The sequence below is a fragment of the Rhinoderma darwinii genome, chromosome 3 (assembly GCF_050947455.1).
Source record: "Rhinoderma darwinii isolate aRhiDar2 chromosome 3, aRhiDar2.hap1, whole genome shotgun sequence".
Taxonomy (NCBI): domain Eukaryota; kingdom Metazoa; phylum Chordata; class Amphibia; order Anura; family Rhinodermatidae; genus Rhinoderma; species Rhinoderma darwinii.
Genome location: NC_134689.1, coordinates 355,101,337 through 355,121,973, shown reverse-complemented (window position 1 = coordinate 355,121,973; position 20,637 = coordinate 355,101,337).

Genomic DNA, 20,637 nt, shown 5'->3' with positions numbered 1-20,637 from the left:
ACCAAACCCTCCGCCTTCCGAGCTTCCGGCAATGTGCCAGCGCACCACTGAAAATATGCACCAAATCCATGCACACCCGAGGCATCATTATATTGAACCAAAAAATCCTACCACACTTCCCAAACCAGCTCGTACTTCCGCTGACAGTTGAATGAAACGGTGAGGTACTGCCACCCCCGCCGTAGCAAAGGCCAGCCGGCGGCAGAACACTCACCCATGGGCATAATCCGACAGGCAAAATTCAACTTCCCAAGCAGGGACTGTACCATGCGCAGCTGCACTTTACCTGACCCCCGTACCCTAGCGACCGTTTCCTTCAGTTCAAGAAGCTTGTCTTCCAGCAACCAACACTCCATGCACACAGCATCAATGAAGATGCCCAAACATTTTACCGTCGTGGCAGGCCCTTCCGTCTTCACGCGTTCTAACGGTACCCTGAACAATGCCGCCACACACCCCATCGTATGTAACAATATGGAGCAAACATTAGATCCAATGGGCCCACAAAAAAGAAATCATCCAGGTAGTGTAAGACTGAACACCATCCTGCTTCCTGCTTCACAACCCACTCCAAAAAGGTACTGAAACACTCGAAGTACACGCATAATATAGAACAGCCCATTGGCAGGCAGCAATCTGCATAAAATGCCCCTTCCCAACAAAACCCCAACAACGGAAATTATCTGGATGAACTGGCAACAGCCGAAACACCTCCTCAATATCGGTTTTAACTAACAGGACCCTCTTCCCAAATTTCCGAACCCACGCAAACGCAGCATCAAACGACGTATATGAAACTGAACACAAATCCAGATCAATGCCATCATTGACCGATCCACCCACCGGGAAAGATAAACGGTGAATTAGCCAAAAATTTTTGGGCTCCTTCTTCAGGACAAGTCCCATAGGGGTAACCCGCATATCCACCCAAGGCGGGGTACTAAACGGGCCCACTATCCTACCGAGATCTACCTCCGTCCCGATTTTTTCCGCCACCACCCTAGCCTAGCCATAGCCGATGCAAAACTCGGTGACTGGTGACTCGGTATACGAAAACCCTCCATAAACCCCGCCCGCAAGAATTCCGCCGCCACTTTATCTGGATACCTCCCGAGATAAGGCAGCATCCTTATTACCTTCACCAGTGTCGCCCCTCCTTTTTACTCTCGTCTGGCTTAACCCGATCCAAGTTAAACTTCTCCAAAGGCAAAAAGGAGAAGATCTCGACATATTCGTCCTCCCAGATCTTCTCCTTGACCTCCGGCTTCAGGTGAGCCTCGAGTGGCCCCTCAAAGCACACATATACCTCTCCTCTGGCCGCGTCCGCCAAACGCACATCCTCAGCTGCTTTCGCCTTACCGGGTGCGCCCCATCTGCTGTGAGCATCCCGCCACTAGCCGTTTCCGCAGCCGGAACCTCTACCACCTTCGCCACACTTATCGCCCCCTGCGCACTCACCGCAGGAGCCACAGTGTCCGCAACCACCACTGATCCTGCTGGACTCTCAGTCACGCCGTCCCCAGGCAAAACAGGCCCACCACAAGACTGCCCCAGCGCAGACTCCACTACCGCCAGGGAACCAGTCAAACCCTGTGCCCCACTCTAGACAACGAGACAAGCACCCCAGACAATACACACCGATCTCTCAAGATCCAACCGTCTCCCAGCTCCCAAGGGCAATACAGACCCCCCCACCTGCCCCTAAACCTGATCGCTCCTCACCTGGCTGTGCCTGGACAGGACCCCAAGCAGCCGTTGATACCTTGCCAGTAGTCATCTCTGGCCGGCTGGCAGTGCCACCGGCCGTCATCCTGAGAATCCCGTCTCTGCATGGAGCGAGATCGGGGAAGCTATCGATGTCCACCTCGGCCTTCTCCGGAAACTTCTCTTCCTCAAGATCCTCCCTGGCAGCACTCCCGTGCGCCAGACTAGGGGAGCTAATCTCCGCCCCCTGGTTACGACGATCAGGCTGCTGGCCTACACTCCTGCTCAGGCCACAGTGCCGGACCTCCAGCTCTCCCGCTGACTCCCTCCCCGCTGCTCCAGCAGCTGGAGCTACCAACTGAGCCAATGCTAAGAGCCTGCACCTCGCTGGGACCGTGCAGCTCCTGTCTGCAGGACGTTCCCCTGCCTGGCTGATTCCCCGGCCAGCAACTCACCAGAGGGATTAACCGTTCTGCTCCCCGCTGCACGTCATCCTGAAGGAGGGGGGAGGAGCAGCCCCCCGCCCGCCTCCTCCTGCTGAGCCTCGCCGCTGTACCGGATTCCTCCCCACTCGCAGAGTCGCCGGAGCAGTGCGTTTTTTTAACGGACAGCACATGGACATATAATACGCTTGTCTGAATAAGGCCTTACTCTGTTATGCTTATATTTACATTTATACAATTACTACAGAAGTCTCGGTGCCCTGTCCGTATGAAGGAACATACAGTTTTTTTGTCAGTGTTAAATGATGCCGGCATTCTCCATAGAGGTATACCAGATGGCCAGCAAGGCACAATTGTATGGTTAGTGTTTATTTCTGAACCTGCTTCTTTCTGCTGAAGCTCATTCTGTTCCTTTACCTTTTAAGTGGTTCAAGTTCTAATTGATTAAGGTGGACCAATAGAACAGCTGGAGAGACAGCTCTGATCTGCAGACACCTGAGGCACAGATTTCCGGGGTCTTAATCTTGGCAGAACCCAGCAGAGCAGGTTCCTGTATCTCTACACAGAGCTGCAGCCTGCCTTTGAAGTAGTCATTTTAATCTTGTGCTTTTTGAACAAAGTCATAGCCCATATAACAAAGCACGCAAGTCAGTGTTAATCCAAAGAGGCTTCATCAAGAGCAAGGAAACATTACCTGACAAAAAGGACAGATCCCTACTGTGTTTGTCCTACCAAACCTCAAAGATATAAGTGCTTCCACAGTGTTCATAAAGCAAAATGTACCATCTAACACTATAGTTTTACTACAGCATATAACACCTGCCCAGAGGCCTCGTAAACACAGTCATTTTTATTTTATTGAAACCTGGACATTTTGTTTGCGACGAGTCACTGTAATAAAAACAAGACACAATAGTTATAATTTACTAACATGAGGTAAATAGGTGTTCAACATACAACCATAGCAATGGACCTTTATCATCTATTTGACACCCCAATTTCACGCAAGGGATTTCAAGACAATGGTCGCTTTCATTTAAAAAAAAAAAGAGAAGAAAAAAGTCTGAAATAGATTTTTTATATATTTTTTTCCAGATTATTACAACTGTATGTGATATGGGGTTTATTTTTTATATACGTGAATAGATTATCATTTACATTAATCTGACCATGCAAAAACTTTCAAATATACTGTAGCTTTAGGTTGGATTCCCACAGTGCAGATTTGCTGCAGATTTTGCCTGCATTTTGTAAGCTAAAACCAGAATTAGATCCAGGAGAGAAGACCTAAAAGTTACTGTTTTTTGGTTTAAAAAAATACATGCAAAATCTGCATCAAATCTGCACTTTGGGAACCCAGCCTTAAAGGGGTTTTCCCATCTTGGACATTTATGGCAAATCCACAGAATTTCAGCTTCTGCTGCATCCCGGTCACTTCCTGCTTAGGAGGTTGGAAGTTACTAAAACAGCCAAGCTCGCCATGCTAAGTTGGTTTCCGTAGCTCCAATTTACTTCTATGGAAGTTACGGAAACAGCGTAGCCCAGCGAGCTCAGCTATTTTTCTAACTTCTTACCACCTAATCAGGAAGTGGCCGGGAAGCAGCAATAGTCAAGCAAGGTAGAATGGGGTTTAGGAGGCCCCATTCTAGAGATAGGTGCAGGACCCAGAGGTGGGACCCACATTTATCGTACGTTTATGGCATATCCTATGCAAAATACTGCCATGTGAATGTGGCCTAAGGCATATGACATATTCAATTAAAGTAGGGTTTGTCCATCAATATGCAAAATGAGTTTGCTTGAAGACGCTTTCTTGGATTTTCCTCTGTCCCCTCATATGTTACAAGTCTTAAACTGCTTTTGGAACTATTTGGCATTGTCATAAACTGAGAAAAAGGCCACATGCACTTGGCACAGCTGTAAGCACGGTGGCACATTGAGTCCCTATGTCTCAGCATTATGGAGTCTCTGTTTAGCTTCATATTCTTCTCTAGGAGTGATCCTTCTGGTGGAGAATACCTCTGTAATATGACATCTGATGGGACATGTTACAATTTTCTTTCTCTGTATAAAATGGGAGGCATACAGAGGTACAGTATGTGGCTATGGATTTCCATGGGTGTGTTATTTATTATTGCCATGTGTGCGAGGCAAAACCTAGTCAAATCCTTACATTGACAAAGCAATTTTTATTTGAGTATATATTTGCAATTTAACTTTCATCTACTACGAAATATATTTGCTTTAATAATGTACTACAGACATTGGTCCTCAAAGGGCGTTTTCTACTTAAGACGATCTTTTTTTTTAAGCCTGTACTTCAATTACATCAAAGATACATAGATACTGTACTTAAGAGGCATTGCCTCACTGACCATCACTGGACACCAATGTCTTGCAATTATGCATCGCTAGCTACTTTATGATAAAAACAGGAGAGACATTTATTTTTTTGGTAGTACTTTTTTTTTTTTTACGTCTATTGGTGATCATTAAAGGATTCAGTCTCTGTGTGACATCAATTCCTATGTCATTCATGTAGTAGGGCTTGTAGTTTTATTACAATTGAGTATGAATTTTTATTATTCTGATACCGGATAACTGAGTAAAGAATGGTCCATCATCTATTCAGGCCATAAAGTTATTGGATCCTCTGCTTATACCTTTAGTCATAGGCCTATTTGACTATGTCAGGATTCAAACCCAGAAACTCCTTTGTCTCAGGCAGTAGATCTTCTCATTGAGCTATTGGTGTTGCTAGACAGCACCAATGCTGATTCTATGGTCTAGGTTCTCTTGATTCGTACCGCTTCAGATTCTTTGCTTGATTACCTGATTAGTCTCCCCTTTTTGGATTCTTATATAAGCCTGACACTTACAATGCCTTCTTTTCAGACTACTAACCTTCCGTGTCTTTAGTCTAGGTTATTGCTGCCTTATGCTACACACTGTTGTGGCGTATCTCTGTACGGAGCCTGGACTGTTACTTTACCACTCTGCTTGTACTCCGAATCCGCTTCCAGACCTTGGCAGATTCGTAGATGTTCCAGCACCTCACAGAAGCAGTAATCTAATAGATGTGCCTGATAATTAATGCAGCTCAGAGTTTACAGTTATATTTAACGGTTACACAGTTTTCCTAGTTACTTCCAGCCCCACAGCCAAATGCACTTATCAAAGCTTCGTCCGGGATGAAGCAGCTGTCCAGAAGCAACTGAGGCCACAAGAACACAGCTGTCTCAATATGGATATTTGGCTCTGCGTGCTATCATGCTGTACATGCTCATGTAAGAAAGACTACAGTATGTTTAATGTACGTTAATGAATGTTCTCTGATTTGCCTCTTTTTTGCTGATTGTTATACTCATTTAAACAGTTATTGCGGTTTCCAATAACTTTATCTCTCATGCTTCAATTTTTTTGGCATAATTTGCCTAGCCAATGTACCCCAATGTTCTAACTAAACATTTATTTATTCAAACGGCCCTTTGCTTAGTATGAGTGTGCAGAAGTCTGGACCATAAACGCATATATTATGGTTTTAACATACAAGCATTTCAGAAAAAAATTCTGAAGTTTCATGTACTCTTAACACAGCGGTTAGTGTGTACATTTGTCATATGCGCTGGGAAATACATGTATGCGCTGAAAGTGTTTTTTTTTTTTTTTAATGCATAGGCACCCTGCAGAGAAAACATACACCCGCAATATACAGTTTTTTTTTTCATTTTTTTTTTTTTACTTTTAGAATAGGAGTCTATGGGTAACATACCTGTATGGAATGCAGTTACATATGTCAGGAGGCGAGCTTAAAGAAAGAGCACAGTATGAACATAATCCTAGAAATTTTTGAACACTACCAAAGGGGTTTAAGCTCTCTATAGAGCCCACTCTTTCTGAAATCAGGGGAGGTTCGAGATCAGTCTTCACCAATGACATAACAGAACAACATTCTTTCTCTCCCAGAATTCCACTCTTAGGCTATGTTCACACGGGGTATTTTGCAGGAGGAATATCTGCCTCAAAATTCCGTTTGGAAGTTTGAGGCAGATATTCCTCTCCCTGCACGCCGATTTTCACGGCGATTTTCGCGCCGTTTTTCGCCCGCGGCCATTGAGCGCCGCGGGCATAAAACAGCGCGAAATACGCTTTCTCTGCCTCCCATTGAAGTCAATGGGAGGTCAGAGGCGGAAGCGCCCGAAGATAGGGCATGTCGCTTCTTCTTCCCGCGAGGCAGTTTTACTGCTCGCGGGAAAAAGACGCCGACGCCTCCCATTGAAATCAATGGGAGGCATTTTCGGGCCGTTTTTGCCGAGTTTTGCGACGCGATTTCCGCGTCAAAAAACTCGGCAAAATACCCCGTATGAACATAGCCTAAGGCATCAGGCAAACTTCAGTGAAATGCTTCAGTTTGCTATCCAGTTTTTGTGGGGCCATGCACACTTCTGTTATTTTAACGGTTCCGTGCGTTCATTCCACGAAAAATAGAACAGGTCCTACTCCTGTCAATTTTTTGCAGATCAGTCTTGGCCTTTCTATTTATTTGGTCTGTGTTTCACGAATCTGTCATTTGTGGCCAAACAAATAGCAATGGATGTGTGCCTGAGGCCTATGGGTATGTCCACATGTAGCGTAAACACTGCAGATTTCCTGCAACAGATTTTATTGTGGAAAATCTGCAGCATAATACAGTAGCAGCAGAGTGGATGAGATCTGAACAAATCTCATCCACACGCTGTGGAAAAAAAGCACAGAAAAAACGTTCATAAATTGACCTGGTGTGTGTTTTTTTAATCTGCAGCATGTCAATATATCCTGCGGAGTCGCTGGTTTTCTGTTGCAGGTTTTCCCCATTGAATTCAACGGAGAAGTAAAACCTACAACAAATTTTGCGGCGGAAAATCTGTATTTCCGCCAGAAAAGTCGCAACTCAGAAAATAAAAACTTATACTTAATGCCAGTGGGTACTATTGCATCCGCTCAACACCACCACAAACTTTCAATCAAGAGGTTTAAGAAAGCCCTGTGTTATATATACCACGTGCCTCTTGGCTGGTTAGTCACCTGATTAGCTTTATAACGCCTTCACTAAAAATATAACATGGATCCAGTGAGGAATTGAGTGGTCGGGTGGAGGGGGTCAGCGAGTGCAATAGTACCCACTATCATTTAGCCATCTAAAGCATACACTACATACATATTCTGTGGAGACTAATAATAAAAAAATTAACTAAATGGCACAAAATAAAAAGTGGTTGTCTTATTCTATCCATTAGCCACAAGTGACTGTAATATTGGTTTGTAATCAAATGTGTGTAATAAAGTATGGGCAAGTACACTGTACACATAAAAGCACAGATTGTGGAAATGCTTACAGCACGGAATTAGAGTTACTATTTTTATTTGACATACAGTTTGTGTCAACAAAAAAATTAAAGATAGGTAGAAAGATTTTGTGATGAACAGAAACATATAATATAGTGAACTTCATTTAGGTCCCTGTACCTTAGGATGTGACATGCAGTTAAGTTCAATGTTGTAGGCTGTATACAGTCCCTGGTGATTGTGTCCCAATACTATATTTAGATATATACAGTGACTTGTGAAAGTTTTCACCCGCTTGGTATTTTTATGTTTCATTGCATTACAACCTTGAATGAAATAAAAAAATTTTTAGGGGGTTTTGTACCAATGTAACACAACATGCCTACCACTTTAAGGGTATGTTCACACAGAGTTTTTTGGCACTGTTTGTGATGCAGAAAAACAGCCGAAAATGCCTCTCATTCATTTCAGCGGAGGTGTTTTTTTTCCCCGTGAGCAGAAAAAAACGCTCGCGGGTAAAAAGCATCATGCTCTTTTTATCAGGCGTGTCCGTCTCTGACTTCCAATTGGCATCAATGGGAGGCAGAGAAATCGTTTTTTGCGTTGCATTGTTTGCCCACGGTGCTCAATAACCGTAGGCGAAAAACCTAGCGAAAAACCTAGCAAAAAACGCTGCAAAAAATGCTGCAAAGAGAGTTCAGGCAGGTAAAAATCTGCCTCAAAATTAATCTGGACTTTTTTTAGGCGTTTCCGTCTCTGACCTCCCATTTACATCAATGGGAGGCAGAGAAAGTGGTTTTCATCGCGTCACTGTTGTGCCAAATGTAATCCACTTCTTGATGATTGTCTTCACTGTGTTCCATGGTGTATCTAATGCCTTGTAAAAAAATGTTGTACCCTTCTCCTGACTGATGCCTTTCAACAATCAGATCCCTTTGATGTGTTGTAAGCTCTTTACAGACCATGGCGTTTGCTGTCACATGCAACAAAGACAATGTCAGGAAAATCCTAATAGAACAGCTGAACTTTATATGGGCTTACTCAGAATCACTTTAAATAATGGCAGCTGTGTACTGACTACTATTTAACATGACAAAACCGATAAAAACAAGGGGACATATACAAAAACACCGAAAAAGGCCATACATACAAATGGACACAGCCAGGTCAGAAACGCTGATGAAGGAGAGTGAGCAGGTGCTTTAAATAATAATAGCCACTCCCACTAGTCTTGAGGGGAGTGGTGTGTGTGGTCCATGGGATGTGTAGTAAGAAATAATAAATGAATAGTGTGTGTGCAAGTGTAATACTATAAGTGAAATATAGGGGGCAGTAATGAGTGAAGTGCCTCAATAGAAATAAATGGATAATGGGGTGCAAGTGTGTGAAACATGGAGGGATAGTGTGTACGTCATGAGGCACAACGTGTATAGCCAGGTAGAAGCCTATTTGTGATGCCTTGATAGTTCATAGAGCGGGCTACCCTGCTTGCTATGCCAAACAACAACACACCATGCTCTCCCAGCATCAAAGACCCGGCTTTGTCCAAGAGAAGCGAATATACGTAATAATGAAAAATACCTGGGGTATTAGTGATCATTTTGGCCAAAAGGACGCAAGCTCGCAATCCACGACAAGGATCCCCAGACTTACGAGTCCCTAACTCCTTAACTGGAACAGAATGTTCCTGATGCACAGACAAAACCAATAAAAACAAGGGGACATATACAAAAACACCGAAAAAGGCCATACTTACAAATGGACACAGCCAAGGCAGAAACGCTGGTGAAGGAGAGTGAGCAGGTGCTTTAAATAATAATAGCCACTCCCATTTGTAAGTATGGCTTTTTGCAGTGTTTTTTTTTACTATTTAACATGAGTTTAAATGTGATTGGCTAATTCTGAACACAACCACATGTCCAATTATAAGAGGGTGATCACTCTTTTGCAACCACATTATTGTAGTTTTGTTATTTTTATTTTTTCCCCTCTAAATGATTTCAGTTTGTTTTTCAATGGTATTGTACAGATTATGGGTCACATTAAAGGTGGAAAAAGTTCTGAAATTATTCATCTTGTACTGTTTTTTTGACATGACAAAAACCTGGCATTTTAACAGGAGTGTGTAGACTTTTTATATCCACTGTATATATATATATATATATATATATATATATATATATATATATATATATACAGTATATATACCCCTTAGTCTTTATATTTCTTTGCTTCCTCACGAAGCTTGAGTGTAGAGAAATAAGCGTTTTCGATTTACTTGTCCCCACGCTGCCCGTCCCGCCACCGCAATGTCGAGGGGAGAGTGTTGAATTTCTTGCTGATCCTAACTAATACATAGCTCCTGGGGTCTGTTGTGGTCCAAGGTATATCATATATTGCACATTATTATACTTTGTGGTGCTTGAGTTCACTATATATATTTTTCTATATTTTATGTGCAAATCCTTTGGGCTACTGCTGGCCATAAACAGGCACTTACTATCTTGGACTATGTTCACATCAGAGTTGTCTTTCCGTTGAGGGGTACCATCGTGGGAACCCCTCAACAGAAAGGCAAATGTAAACTTTAGCTTCCGTTTGCATCATCATCGATCTCAATGGTGACGGAGACTTTGCTATTGGTTTCCGTTTGTCACTGGTGTGAAAGGGCTTTGCGCAGTCGATGATCTATTCTCCACAACTTTTTCTCTTACCTGTTTGGAGAGCTTGCTTAGTGGTGGCTAATTATGTGACTATATGAAGTTAATTGCTTTAGGCAGACCTTATGTAGGGGTTTCATAGCAAAGAGGATTGAATACACATTGAACTCACAACTTTTCAGTTTTTGGACATTTGGTCCATTACATAACATCAAATATAAAACCCATTTGAATTCCATGTAGTAATTTCAACAAAACAGGAAAAACATCAAGGTGGGTGAAAACGTGAATACATTCACAAGGCACTGTGTGTATTTACATATAGAATTATTTGGACAGTGACACAAGTTTTGGCATTTTAGCTGTTTACCAAAACATATTGAATATACAGATATATAATCAATATGGGCTTAAAGTGCAGACTCTCAGCTTTAATTTGAGGCTATTCACATCCTAATTTGAGGAAGGGTTTAGGAATTACAGTTCTTTAATATGTATCTGCCTCTTTTTCAAGGGACCAAAAGGTAATTGGACAATTATCTCAAAAGCTATTTAATGGGCTGCATGGGCTATTCCCTCCATCAGAGAGATAGCACAAATGTTAGGAGTGGCCAAATCAACATTTTGGTATATTCTTGAAAAAAAAAAAAAAAGAGCGCACTGATGATCTCATGAACTCCAAAAGGCCTGGATATCCACGGAAGACAACAGTGGTGGATGATCGCAGGATGCTTTCCATGGTGAAGAAAAACCCCTTCACAACATCTACCCAAGTGACGAACACTCTCCTGGAAGTAGGTGTATCAGTATCGAAGTCTACCATAAAGAGAAGACTTCATTAAAGCAAATACAGAGAGTTCACGGAAAAAAAGGGAGGGGTCCTCCAGCTCACCATTTGCGGTGTCTTGTTCAGACTGCACTCGGATCCTCATATGGCTGACGGCAATAGTAAGAGGAGAAGCAAAAAAACTTTGATCCAGCGCTGATGGTATGTAAAAGGAAATAGGAGTTCCAATTTTATTTGATTTACAACTTTAAAATTTTCAAAGTGCAAGAAAGGGGTGAATCACAGTGATTGTTTGCCTACGCGTTTCAGACACCTCCTGTATCGTTAGTCATGGCATGAGTGAATGTCAATGTCGACTCCCAACGTTTATATCCAGTTTGTCCGATCAAGACAAATGTCAAAGCACCTGTGGTTAACGGAAGTACGAGACACGCAATGCAAAAAAGTAGTGGATAACAACTATTTATCATGAGTGCTTCATTAGATATTTTGTGTCGGCAACTGTACCCTCATTCATAGAGGCACGTTGTTGATATAATTTGGTGCATATATAATGCAAAAACGACCAATTTTTGTTAGACTATAAAATTCAGAGCCGGATGTAAACGAATCAGGAGACAAACAACAAACTGTGCAACATGAAATAAAGAAAGAAAAACTATTTAAAACAATTATAAAATACTTAGAGAAACAATGATATTATCTTTTTTCTCCAACAATTAATTTAAAAACAAAATGTTCATTCATGTCGGACGGAAATGTGTATCAAAGTTTATGTATTTTACTTAGCAGCTAGTTGTAATATATACATTGTTCGGCAGCAACTGATTACCACATTGAGATGTACTATATCTCTTAACGTGTCCTATAAGATGGTCTGAGTTCACTCACAAATAATTATGGGAAAGAGACTACTGACTTATAGTATAGCCCACATTAAGTATATGGCATATACTAAATAATGAGATTTAGTTTAAAATAAAATTTGATTTAATTCAAATAAATCGGGGGAAAACACCATTAATCAATAGTGGAACATTAGTTCCCTTTTCAAATTGAGACCTATTGGAACCCTAGTCTTGAGACTATAGATCCAAAAGGCCTCCCTATCCAGTAGAGTCTGTTTCATATTGCAACCTCGTATAGAACCCTTTATTTTCTCAATAGTGTATGTTTTGAATGAATTAACTGACCTGTTGTGGCACGTAATAAAATGACTGGCGGCATTGGAAATGCCTGGAATATTGGGATTCCTGACATATCCCAAATGCTCCAGAATTCTGGTTTTACATTTTCTTGTTGTACAACCAACATACATTAGTTTACATTCTGTACACTCGATGATATATATGACATACGAATCTTTCTATCAAAACATACATTAAGTGCAATAGTGAGTAACTCCCCCAGAATCGTAGAAAATGTTAGTGGCCTGAGCAAATAAACACATTTTACACGGATGACAACCGCATTTGAAAAAACCGCTATGGTGTAACCATGTGGTTTGGTTTTACATGATGTAAAGAGTGATGGAGAAAATATATTCCTAATGTGGGTGCTCTTCGTGACACAACACGGCATCTATCCCTCAATATTTCATCCAATTGTTCATCCTCATAGAGGATTGGTATATATTTATACACAATGTTTCTAATCTCTGTAAACTGGTTACTATATTGTAGTATTGGTGTGGGTTTCTCTGGGCCACAATCTTTAGAAGATTTTTTGTTCTTGTTTTTAAAGAGTAATTAGTCCCTAGATTTGGATCTTACTATCGATTTTGCTCTATCTAAAGTCCACTTTTGATAACCCCCAGGGGCGTAACTAGGAAAGACTGGGCCCCATAGCAAAAATTTTGACTGGGTATTACACAACCCCCTCCCCCCCTTGTAGATAGTGCCTCCCTATAGATTCCACCACACAGCGCCCCCCTATAGATAGCACCATACACAGCCCACTCTAGATAATGCCTTACAGCCCCCCTGCAGATAACGCCTTACAGCCCCAAATCCCCCCTGTAGATAACGCCATACAGAAACCCCTGTAGATAACGCCATACAGAGTCCCCCCTGTAGATAGCGCCATACAGACCCCCCTGTAGATAACGCCATACAGACCCCCCCTGTAGATAACGCCATACAGACCCCCACCCCCAATGAAAAAATGGCCTATAGTTTGTCCTACAAAAGAGATGTATCCCCTATCCACAGGATAGGGGATACATGTGTGATCGCTGGCAGCGATAAGGAGAACGGGGGACCGAAAGTCCCCCGAAGTTCTCCATGAAAAACCTTCCGGCATCTGCACAGTTCAATAAAAATGAAAGGAGCGCTGGTCATGCATGCGCACAAGTGTGACCTGTGCGCAAGTCATTTCTATGGAGCTGCAGACAGACCCCGGAAGTCCGAGGTTTGCCATGGAGAACTTCGGGGGACTTTCGGTGGATAGGGGATGCATGTCTTTTGTAGGAACAACCCCTTCAGTGGCGTCGCGCTGTAGCAGCCATAGCAGCTGCTAGCGGAGCCTCTGACCATGGGAGGGGGGCCTGTGCTGGCGGGTGGCATGGGCCCCCTCATGCTGCGGGCCCCGTAGCAGCTGCTATGGCTGCTATAGCAGTAGTTACACCACTGATAACCCCTATTATGTAACCTCTTGCAGATTTGAGCCTGTTCCGTGTTAAAGCTTTGTGTTTAGTTGCAATTTCTCCTAGCTCTAATCATCTCACCCACGGGTATGGAAGAGATGGTATGACTGGGGTGACTACTATTTGCGTGGAGAATGGTGTTTCCCTAGATTGGTTTGCGGTATGTTTTGGACTGAACAATCTCACCAGGCATAGCTGACAGCTCTAAGTCCAAAAAACAAATATTGTTGGTCTCAACCTGATATGTAAAAAGTAAGATTACAGTTGTTGTCTTTAAGATAATTAATGAACTCTGGTATGGCAGACACATCACCCCCCCCCCCCATACCATTAGGAGGTCATCAATGTATCTGCCATACCAGTAACTGCCATACCAGCAATTTGTATAAGGGTTTTCTGTTGAGAACATAGTATACTCCTCCCACCAGGCCATAACCAGGTTTGCCAATGAGGGGGAACATTTGTCCCCCATTGACACACCCTTTAATTGCAAAAAATATTGCCCGTCAAACTGGAAATGATTATGTGTCATAAGGAACACAAGCACTTCCGCACAAAAGGATTGTAACTCCAATGTATATGTACTATACTTAGAAAGATGATGATCCAGGGCTTTATTGCATGTGGGATACTAGTATACAATGATATCACATCACAGCTTAGCCAGATATGCTTATGATTCCAAACTTTGACATTAAACGCGCAGAGGACATCTGTTGTATCCCGTAAATGGCCCAGAACCCTAGACACAAGAGGCTGGAGGAGTGAATCTAGCCACTCTGATAGTCTCTCAAAAAATCTGATATATATGCATACAAAAATACAACACATATAAAAGTGTGAAGTAAACTTCACATCACTTCACACTTTTATATGTGTTGTATTTTTGTATGCATATATATCAGATTTTTTTATATTTCATATATGTCCATCATTATTGCTCAGGTCTCTTAGGGTACTACTGTCTGCTCATATTCCATTTCAGTCCCATTGTAGGGTAGTTCCCATTTACACATCGTTATTTTCGTCCTGGTTGTCTTGGCTGTGGTGTGTACACAGACGCTCGATCACGCACGCGCTGTTGGATCCACATCCGGGAGTGGCGCTTAGCATCTGCGTCATCATGGTGACTCATGTATGAGTTCATCATGCGGCGCCTTGTCATCCTGACGTGTGGCACATCCTGTGATGTGAGTGTCTCTCGGCGGGCGTGTCGAGCGCCGATTTGCGCTCACCGCAGATAAGCATAACCATTCATCTCTATTTAAACCCCTGGTGTTTTACTGTATGCAGCCTCCTGACAAAGCCGTTCTGTAGGGCGAAAAGCCCGTCGAGGCGTTTATTCATTTATTTCCTTAGGTTGCCGATTCCGCTCTCCATTATGTCTCAGGGTATGTTCTTACCTTCATTTTCTTATTATTGATCATTTCTGACGACTATTTTATTTATCACTCTGGCCCTTTGTGCCTACATCTTATGTCAGGATTTTTCATGTTAACTTTTGTATACCACAAATGTAATTAGGTAGCACTTTGTTATATGCAGGCATAGTAATTCTATGCACACTCCTTATTCAATCTTCCATGTTGGTTATTTGAGTGGTTCCTGGCCACCGACGGTTGGTTGACTCTGTTTGCCTATGGTCTTATACATTTGACCTCACTGTCTGTATCTCCGTATATGTTCCATCCTTTTTATTCTGTAGTATGTCATTGTGTATTATATTCAATAAAGATTTTCTACTTTTGCATATATTTTTGCATATTTTTCTAGGGGCTGTGTTCTTTTGTAGTTCGCGTTTAGGTTGTCTATTTGTATAAAAGGGACCCCCTGTTTACGCCATTGGTTTGGTTGGAGGTATTTTAGGTTGTTCAAAAATAGAAAGGCCAGATTAGACTCTGCCAAACAACATCTAAAGAAGCCAGCCCAGTTCTGGAACAACATTCTTTGGACAGATTAAACTAAGATCAACCTATACCAGAATTATGGGAGAAAGAAAGTATGGAGAAGGCTTGGAACAGCTCATGATCCAAAGCACACCACATCCTCTGTAACACATGGTGGAGGCAGTGTGATGGCATGGGCATGCACGGCTGCCAAAGGCACTGGGTCACTAGTGATTATTGATGATGTGGCCGACCCATATACATACATACTTAACTGCCTCAAAACTTCAGAATTGTCAGGCCCCTTTCACATCCACTCTCCAATATGTCTTTTAAAATAAAAAAGAGAGATTCTGAACTTGACTCCAGGGAAAGGGGGAACAGACCCTAAGAAAATATTAGACGTTTTCTCTCTTCTTTGTGCCGAGATCAGATTCTCTTTTTCATTAAAAACACTTAGGAGAAGTGATCCCCCCAACATGATATGAACAGGATTCTAAAGCGAATAGGGTAAAGGGGTCTTCCACCCATAAACATTGATCTCCTATACACAGGAGCATTTAGAATGCACGATAACTAGCATCACTCAGCGAAAAGACGCAAAAGGGAGCGGGTGTCATTAGGAGCACCAAGGATTCAAAAAGACGGTTACATTTCCCAGTTGCTTATCTTTTCTGTGTGTTGATTGAAAATGATACTGACACAGGCAGAGCGGGGTCACAGCCAAATATAGATATATTTTATGTTGCTAGAGAGAGAGACATGAGACATAAGAGACTAAAGTTAGTTGCATGCTGTTATGGTAAATAGAGTATTTTCTCACATGTTTTAATATAAAACTTTCCAGACAGGTTTATGTAGCTACTTTTTTTTCTCCATCTTCTGCTTAGTAAACAAAAAACATATATAGTTTCAGATCTCCACATAGATTCACATGGAGCAATTATGTAAAATGTGCTATTCCATGATACCAATTTAGACAAAATAAGAAATATAATTCTAAGAACTGAGAAAATAAGAAAGCTTATAGTGTTTGCTGGCGGTAGATGCCAGATCTGGATGGAGACCAATAATCATGGCTGTGCTTAGGTTGTATAAGCACAAGGTTCATCCCAGTGCCAGAGGCAGCAGCTGTAAGGCAAAAAGCTGTGGCAAATGTAATTTATTTTTAGAGAACTTCTAAAACCTCAGATAGGCTCTGTAACCCTCAGTGGGACGATGGTTGCCAGTTTAAGTGATGCAAAATGAAATCAAAATAAAGGTTAGTGTTTGGATGCATGTGAATCAATTCATTAAATATAAAATGTTAAAGCAGAAAAATTTGAGAGGAGAAATTAGTTCAGGCCAGATTGTTAACTAAAGACTTTGGAAGTGATTTACTGTTGATCATTATGGGTAGCAAGAAGTAGATGCACTGGTTCTTAAACTCGAGTGCTTAAAGCGTACCTAACTTTTCAGGGAACTTTCAGAATAAACTGTGCGGTGTGTGTACGTGAGGAAAAAACACTATTTTTTTTATATGACTTGTATTATGCATCGTTTAACAGTTTTCCCCTCTGCAGACTCTATCTCTAATTCTCCTTTTTCTCTGAGGCTTAGGGGGTGAACTCTAACTGCTATCATGTCACCTATACACAGCACACATAGATATAGGAGAGCACGATTCTCCTCTATCTATCTATCTATCTATCTATCTATCTATCTATCTATCTATCTTCAGCAGCAGCATGGAGGAGGTCATACAGCAGTAATGAGCAGTGTAGCTGAGAATCCAGCATGGAGGTGGGATATAACACTTACCAGGAAACTGCTGCACATCTGTAAAGGATCTACCAGACACAGCTTCTGTGTCGACGCTCGTGGGTAATCAGTCTGCACCTGCTCCTAAGTCTGAGAGAGCGACACGATCTTCTACCAGTCAGGCTGGGAGACTGAGGAGTGGGAGAGCCTATCACAGCCTGGCCAGACGGAGCTAGCTCCCACCCTCTGTCTATTTATACCTGCATTTCCTGTTCCTCCTTTGCCTGTGATTCTTTTCTGTTTCCTGGCTCTTCTGCTCCTGCTATGATTATTGACCTTGCTTCATTTTTGACCCTGGCTTTACTGACTACGCTCCTGCTCTGCGATTTGTACCTCGTGCACTCCTGGTTTGACTCGGCTCATTCACTACTCTTGTTGCTCACTGTGTTGCCGTGGGCAACTGCCCCATTTCCCTTAGCTTCTGTGTACCCTTGTCTGTTTGTCTGTCGTGCACTTATTGAGCGTAGGGACCGTCGCCTAGTTGTACGCCGTCGCCTAGGACGGGCCGTTGCAAGTAGGCAGGGACTGAGTGGCGGGTAGATAAGGGCTCACCTGTCTGTCTCCCTACCCCGTCATTACAACATATATGTGTTTCTTTCTCTTTCTGCTCCTACGCCCCCCTCCTCCTTACATAGACTTGTATCTTTCACATAATGTTTATACGGATGTAGCGATCTATATCTTGACTGATAACTTGCTGCAGTGTGATATCACACAACAAAAGCCATTGAAAGTCATTGAAAAAGTCAAGATAAAGGATCTTTCCAGTTTGTATTTAATGTGTTAAAAGACAAGATAAAGACGGCTACATCTGTATATGTCTAACTTTTTCCTACACAGGAATCACTTGTCAGGTACACATGGTCATGTAACAGTTAAATCGCTCCCAGAGTAAGATTAATTTACATAGGAAATACAGTCAAATTGAAGCTCTGATACAGTATTTCTACAACCCACTATTATTTAGCGACTTAAACATTTACCATACCAGAGCACTTCACTTGGTGTTGACTGTTCCTCCAAAGCTTGTTTTGCAGGCCTTTGCTTAAGTGTCTCTGCTGCACATCACTGGACTGGCAGCAGCAGTTGTCATAGCCATGTGCTACCTTTCTAACATCAGTCAATGATCTGCAGCTATGGGCTGAAGATGCAGAGCACTGACATAATGCTCCATCCTTACGCCTAATGCAAACGACTGTTGTGTGCCGGCCGGATCCCGTCAGTGATCCGTGGAAAGATAGAACATGTCCTATCTTTCCATGGATCGGAGAATCGGGTCAGTTTTCATGGACCCAATTGACCCGCTAAAGTGAATGGGTCCGTAAAAAACAGCACCCGAGTGTCACTCGGTCGTGTGCAACTGCACATATGCATAGATAAGACATGCATGCATAAATACAAAAATGTATTTGTGATGTAATTCTTTTGGGCTGCATTGTTCATACTTTGTCATATTCAATATAATAGTCTAACCCACTATAACGCCGGTGGCGGGTTCCGCTTCTGTCTGCAGTCCCCGTCTCAGAGTCTTATGCCCAGAGGTGTAGCTAGGTTCTCCAGCACCCGGGGGAAAGATTTAGTTTGACGCCCCCCCCCCAACCTCTTTCCCGACATCTCCTTCCCCCTCGCCGTGTTTGTTTTCTCTACCAATCAATGACGTGTCATTTCTTTTCCACATTTCTTTTTATGTAACTCGAGCATAAATACATTTGTATATTTTACAAGCAATATAGTTTTATACACAACACCAGAACCAAGCTCAGTACATATATACAGCGCCAGAACAAAGCTCAGTACATAAATACAACACCAGCGCAAATACAGCTCAATTTAGTGCTACCCCTGCCATATAGGTATGTACGGCATCAAATTACAGCTCCCAGCATGGCCCGAACAATGGTGAGGATATGCTGGGAGATGCTGTTTCACAAAAAATAAATAATATCATAATCATACCACCCATCATCTCATTGCAGATCATACAGTGACTACATTACTGATTAGAGGCAGAATAAACATTTGCATTAGTGGGTCAACAACCGACTGGATGTAACAACCATATTCAAATGCAGGGTAGGACTGGTCCGCCAGATGTTACACCAGTGAGCTCAGGCCCTAAGATTATGCTTTTTCCCACTAAGAGCAGTGGACTTATTACTTTTATGGGGGTTAAGTCTTATTTCAGATATGGTTGGTGTACAGTTCTAACAGCATAATGTACAGTACAATTATAAAAGCCACATACACTTGTTCTATATGACTCTGGTGGGCCCAAGGTAAGGCCCTCCTACCACAGATAGCACCTTATATCATGATTGCTTGAGCCAAATGACAAACTGAGTTCTGTTAAATCTGAGAAACTCAGCTCTGATACACAGCTACAATTAAATATACATGAAATATGTACATTATATAGTAACGTGAATGTTTTATACTGGGTAAGAATTATTTAAATACAGTCAGTCACTGACAGCATTTACTGTTGGTTAGCTATAAATAATTGAAGAACCTCGAATATATTTCTCTCTTCTGAATATGATTATAAGTACTTCAGGTGAAAACATTGGCTTCTACATTCTGTAGAGCAAATATCAGTATGAGGGCTCTCTGTGACTCCACAGGCATGACACTGGCCAATCAGTGGCATAGAATTTAAGATATGAGGTAGAGTTTTGCAACTTGTATGCTTAGGATAATGTCTACACTATATCGACAAAATGATTGGGACAAACCTCTTCATCATTGAATTCAGGTGTTTCATTCTGTCCCATTGCCACATGTGTATAAAATCAAGCACCTAGCCATGCAGTCACCTTTGCAAACATTTGTGAAAGAATGGGTCGTTCTAAAGAGCTCACTGAATTCCAACGTGGTCCTGTTATATGAGGACACCATTGTAACAAGTCAGTAACAAGTCAGTAACAAATCAGTTCATGAAATTTCTTCCCTCCTAGAAATTCCACGATCAACTGTGAGTGATATTATTCCAAAGTAGAAGCCTTTAGGAACCACAGGAACTCAGCCATTAAGTGGCAGACCATTTAAAGTTACAGTGTTGGGTCTCCCAGTGCTGAGGCAGATAGTGCAAGTCGCCAACGCTCTACTGACTCATTAACTGCAGAGTTGAAAACCTCCTCTGTCATTTGCAACTGCATAAAAACTGTGTGCCCCGAGCAGCTGCATGCAAGCCTTACATCACCAAGCACAACGCCAAGCATCAGATGGAGTGTTGTAAAGCACGCTGCCACTGGACTCTGGAGCTGGGCAAACCTGTTCTGCGTAGTGACAAATCATGCTTCTTTATCTGGCAGTCCAATGGATGAGTCTGGGTTTGGTGATTGCCAGGACTGACTGCTTTGTGCCAACTGTAGAGTTTGGTGGAGAAGGG